The sequence below is a fragment of the Triticum aestivum genome, chromosome 2D (genome assembly GCF_018294505.1).
Source record: "Triticum aestivum cultivar Chinese Spring chromosome 2D, IWGSC CS RefSeq v2.1, whole genome shotgun sequence".
NCBI lineage: Eukaryota > Viridiplantae > Streptophyta > Magnoliopsida > Poales > Poaceae > Triticum > Triticum aestivum.
In genome coordinates this window covers 499,504,373-499,510,239 of record NC_057799.1, presented here as the reverse complement: position 1 = coordinate 499,510,239, position 5,867 = coordinate 499,504,373, and positions in this window count along the sequence as shown.

The following is a 5,867-nucleotide window of genomic DNA, read 5'->3' as shown; positions in this document are numbered from 1 at the left end:
CTTCCTTGACGTAGGGTCCAAGTCTCCTGGATCATGTTCGTTCCAAAAATCACGTTCCCGAAGGTTTCATTCCGTTTGGACTCCGTTTGATATTCCTTTTCTGCGAAACACTAAAATAGGCAAAAAAAAACAACAATTCTCAGCTGGGCCTCCGGTTAATAGGTTAGTCCCAAAAATAATATAAAAGTGAATAATAAAGCCCAATAATGTCCAAAATAGAAGATAATATAGCATGGAGCAATCAAAAATTATAGATACGTTGGAGACGTATCAAGCATCCCCAAGCTTAATTCCTGCTCGTCCTTGAGTAGGTAAATGATAAAAACAGAATTTTTGATGTGGAATGCTACTTGGCATAATTTCAATGTAATTCTTCTTAATTGTGGTATGAATATTCAGATCAAAGATTCAAGATAAAAGTTCATATTGACATAGAAATAATAATACTTCAAGCATACTAACTAAGCAATTATGTCCTCTCAAAATAACATGGCCAAAGAAAGTTCATCCCTACAAAATCATATAGTTTAGTCATGCTCCATTTTCGTCACACAAGAATGCTCTCATCATGCACAACCCCGATGACAAGCCAAGCAATTGTTTCATACTTTAGTAATCTCAAACTTTATAAACCTTCACGCAATACATGAGCGTGAGCCATGGATATAACACTATGGGTGGAATAGAGTATAATGATGGGGGTTATGTGGAGAAAAAAAAGAGAGGAGAAAGTCTCACATCAACGAGGCTAATCAATGAGCTATGGAGATGCCCATCGATTGATGTTAATGCAAGGAGTAGGGATTGCCATGCAACGGATGCACTAGAGCTATAAATGTATGAAAGCTCAACAAAAGAAACTAAGTGGGTGTGCATCCAACTTGATTGCTCACGAAGACCTAGGGCACTTGAGGAGGCCCATTGTTGGAATATACAAGCCAAGTTCTATAATGAAAAATTCCCACTAGTTATATGAAAGTGACAAAACAAGAGACTCTCTATCATGAAGATCATGGTACTACTTTGAAGCACAAGTGTGGTAAAAGGATAGTAGCATTGTCCCACAATGCTCTATTAAAAATGATGATCATCACACTTCTATTTATTTACAACTCAATGATTACAACTCGATACTAGAACAAAGTATGACTCTATATGAATGCTTCCGGCGGTGTACCGAGATATGCAATGAACCAAGAGTGACATGTATGAAAGAATTGTGAATGGTGGCTTTGCCACAAATACTATGTCAACTACATGATCATGCTAAGCAATATGACAATGATGAACGTGTCATGATAAACGGAATGGTGGAAAGTTGCATGGCAATATATCTCGGAATGGCTATGGAAATGCCATAATAGGTAGGTATGGTGGCTGTTTTGAGGAAGATATAAGGAGGTTTATGTGGGAAAGAGCGTATCATATCACGGGGTTTGGATGCACCGGCGAATTTTGCACCAACTCTCAATGTGAGAAAGGGCAGTGCACGGTACCGAAGAGGCTAGCAATGATGGAAAGGTGAGAGTGCGTATAATCCATAGACTCAACATTAGTCATAAAGAAATCACATACTTATTGCAAAAATCTACAAGTCATCAAAAACCAAGCACTACGCGCATGCTCCCAAGGGGATAGATTGGTAGGAAAAGACCATCGCTCGTCCCCGACCGCCACTCATAAGGAGGACAATCAAAGAACACCTCATGTTTCAAATTTGTTACATAACGTTTACCATACGTGCATGCTACGGGACTTGCAAACTTCAACACAAGTATTTCTCAAATTCACAACTACTCAACTAGCACAACTTTAATATCACTACCTCCATATCTCAAAACAATCATCAAGCATCAGACTTCTCTTAGTATTCAACACACTCATAAGAAAGTTTTTACTAATCTTGAATACCTAGCATATTAGGATTTTTTAAGCAAAATACCATGGTATTTAAGACTCTCAAAATAATCTAAGTGAAGCATGAGAGATCAATAGTTTCTATAAAACAAATCCACCACCGTGCTCTAAAAGATATAAGTGAAGTACTAGAGCAAAAACTATATAACTCAAAAGATATAAGTGAAGCACATAGAGTATTCTAATAATTTCCGAACCATGTGTGTCTCTCTCAAAAGGTGTGTACAGCAAGGATGATTGTGGTAAACTAAAAAGCAAAGACTCAAATCATACAAGACGCTCCAAGCAAAACACATATCATGTGGTGAATAAAAATATAGCTCCAAGTAAAGTTACCGATGGAAGTAGAAGAAAGAGGGGATGCCTTCCGGGGCATCCCCAAGCTTTGGCTTTTTGGTGTCCTTAGATTATCTTGGGGGTGCCATGGGAATCCCCAAGCTTAGGCTCTTGCCACTCCTTGTTCCATAATCAATCAAATCTTTTACCCAAAACTTGAAAACTTCACAACACAAAACTTAACAGAAAATCTCGTGAGCTCCGTTAGCGAAAGAAGACAAAACACCACTTCAAGGTACTGTAATGAACTCATTCTTTATTTATATTGATGTTAAACCTACTGTATTCCAACTTCTCTATGGTTTATAAACTCTTTTACTAGCCATAGATTCATCAAAATAAGCAAACAACACACGAAAAACAGAATCTGTCAAAAACAGAACAATCTGTAGTAATCTGTAACTAACGCAAACTCCTGGAACTCCAAAAAATCAACCAAAATAGGACGACCTAGGCAATTTGTTTATTGATCAGCAGCAATTGGAATAAATATTTTATCACGTTCGGGTGATTTTTAACAATTATTTTCGTGAACATAAAGTTTCTGGAATTTTCTGCAAGATCAAATAACTATCATCCAAGAAGATCCTATAGGTTTAACTTGGCAAAAACACTAATTAAAACATAAAAACACATCTAACCAGAGGCTAGATCAAATATTTATTCCTAAACAGAAGCAAAAAGCAAAAAACTAAAAATAAAATTGGGTTGCCTCCCAACAAGCGCTATTGTTTAACGCCCCTAGCTAGGCATTGAGATTTCGATGATGCTCACATGAAAGACAAGAATTGAAGCACAAAGAGAGCATCATGAAACACGTGACAAACACATCTAAGTCTAACATACTTCCTATGCATAGGCATCTTATAGGCAAACAAATTATCATAGCAAGCAAAAACTAGCATATGCAAGGAAGTGGAAAGAGACGATAGCGATCTCAACATGAAGAGAGGTAATTTAGTAACATGAAAATTTCTACAACCATATTTTCCTCTCTCATAATAATTTCATGTAGGATCATAAGAAAATTCAACAAAATATCTATCACATAAAGTATTTTCAACACGATCCACATACTTGCAAAGTTGACACTCTTCCAAAATAGTGGGATTATCATTAACTAAAGTCATGACCTCTCCAAACCCAATTTTATCAAAAATTTCATAAGATTGAATATTCTCCAAATATGTGGGATCTAAAGTTGACACTCTTCCAAACCCACTTTCAATATTATTGCAAACAATATTATCAATCTCATATTCATCATGGGGATTAAGTAAAATTTCAAGATCATAGGAAGAATCACCCCAATCATGATCATTGCAACAAGTAGTAGACATAGCAAAACTAGCATCCCCAAGCTTAGGGTTTTGCATATTATTAGCACAATTGACATTAAGAGAATTTATAGTAAAATTATTGAAATCATGCTTTTCATTGAGGGAACTATCAAGCATGGGTGCAATAGCAACAATCTCATTTTTAACATAAGGAACTATAGCAAATTCGTCTTCATAAATATTGGCATCATGGCCACAAGAATAGCAAGCATCATGTTCATTAATGGATATTTCAACCAAATCATCGGAATCATCATTATCTATAGATTCATGCATATAATTATTTTCTTCCAAAGCAACGATCATTCTTTCAATAAATTCTTGGACATAGACATTATGAGCAAAGTTTTCATTGCAATATTTAAGTATGACGGGATTTTCAGATTTGTTGAGAGTAAAATCATACTTTTCAATCAAAGAAGCAACTTCATGAGCACCCTTAAAAACGACAAATTCCTCAATTTGTTCGATATCATAGTAACTATAAACACCCTTTGCATAAGAAGATAAGATTTCATTATCATTGAACTCACATAGGTAGGGAAGGTGTTTTTTAGAGTTCTTAGAGCAACAAGTAAAATCGCACATTTCACAAAGATTCCAAGCATAGCATAGCAATTTGTTTACTTGATTCCATAAGAGTCTCCCTTTTTCAGACAAACGGTGACACACGAAATGAGCATGCTCATCTAAAGATTTCCCATCAACTAGGCTAGTTGGGGTTTCAGCACGAGCGCATAAGGATCAAAGATGATCCAAGTAGAACACTTTAAGTGGATCCATATCAATAGATTTTCAGCAAGAAAAGATGCAAGCATATAGAAGGCACAAGGAAACACAAACAAAGATACATACGGGAAGAAGGCGAACGAAAAAGAGAGGGCGAATAAAACGGCAAGGGTGAAGTGGGGGAGAGGAAAACGAGAGGCAAATGGCAAATAATGTAATGCGGGAGATAAGGGTTTGTGATGGGTACTTGGTATGTTGACTTTTGCGTAGACCTCCCCGGCAACGGCGCCAGAAATCCTTCTTGCTACCTCTTGAGCACTGCGTTGGTTTTCCCTTGAAGAGGAAAGGGTGATGCAGCAAAGTAGCGTAAGTATTTCCCTCAGTTTTTGAGAACCAAGGTATCAATCCAGTAGGAGGCTACACGCAAGTCCCTCGCACCTACACAAACAAATAAATCCTCGCAACCAACACGATAAGGGGTTGCCAATCCCTACACGGTCACTTACGAGAGTGAGATCTGATAGATATGATATGATAATATTTTTGGTATTTTTGTGATAAAGATGCAAAGTAAAATAAACAAAATAAAAACAGAAAAAGAAATAGCTTGTTGTCGGGAGATTAATATGATGGAAAATAGACCCGGGGGCCATAGGTTTCACTAGTGGCTTCTCTCAAGAGCATAACTATTTTACGGTGGGTGAACAAATTACTGTTGAGCAATTGACAGAATTGAGCATAGTTATGAGAATATCTAGGTATGATCACGTATATAGGCATCACGTCCGAGACAAGTAGACCGACTCCTGCCTGCATCTACTACTATTACTCCACACATCGACCGCTATCCAGCATGCATCTAGAGTATTAAGTTCATAAGAACAGAGTAACGCCTTAAGCAAGATGACATGATGTAGAGGGATAAATTCATGCAATATGATAAAAACCCCATCTTGTTATCCCCGATGGCAACAATACAATACGTGCCTTGCTGCCCCTACTGTCACTGGGAAAGGACACCGCAAGATTGAACCCAAAGCTAAGCACTTCTCCCATTGCAAGAAAGATCAATCTAGTAGGCCAAACCAAACCGATAATTCGAAGAGACTTGCAAAGATAACCAATCATACATAAAAGAATTCAGAGAAGATTCAAATATTGTTCATAGATAAACTTGATCATAAACCCACAATTCATCGGTCTCAACAAACACACCGCAAAAGAAGACTACATCGAATAGATCTCCATGAGAGAGGGGGAGAACATTGTATTGAGATCCAAAAGAGAGAAGAAGCCATCTAGCTAATAACTATGGACCCGAAGGTCTGAGGTAAACTACTCACACTTCATCGGAGAGGCTATGGTGTTGATGTAGATGCCCTCCGTGATGGATGCCTCCTCTGGCGGAGCTCCGGAACAGGCCCCAAGATGGGATCTCATGGGTACAGAAGGTTGCGGCGGTGGAATTAGGTTTTTGGCTCCGTATCTGATCGTTTGGGGGTACGTAGGTATATATAGGCGGAAGGAGTACGTCGGTGGAGCAAC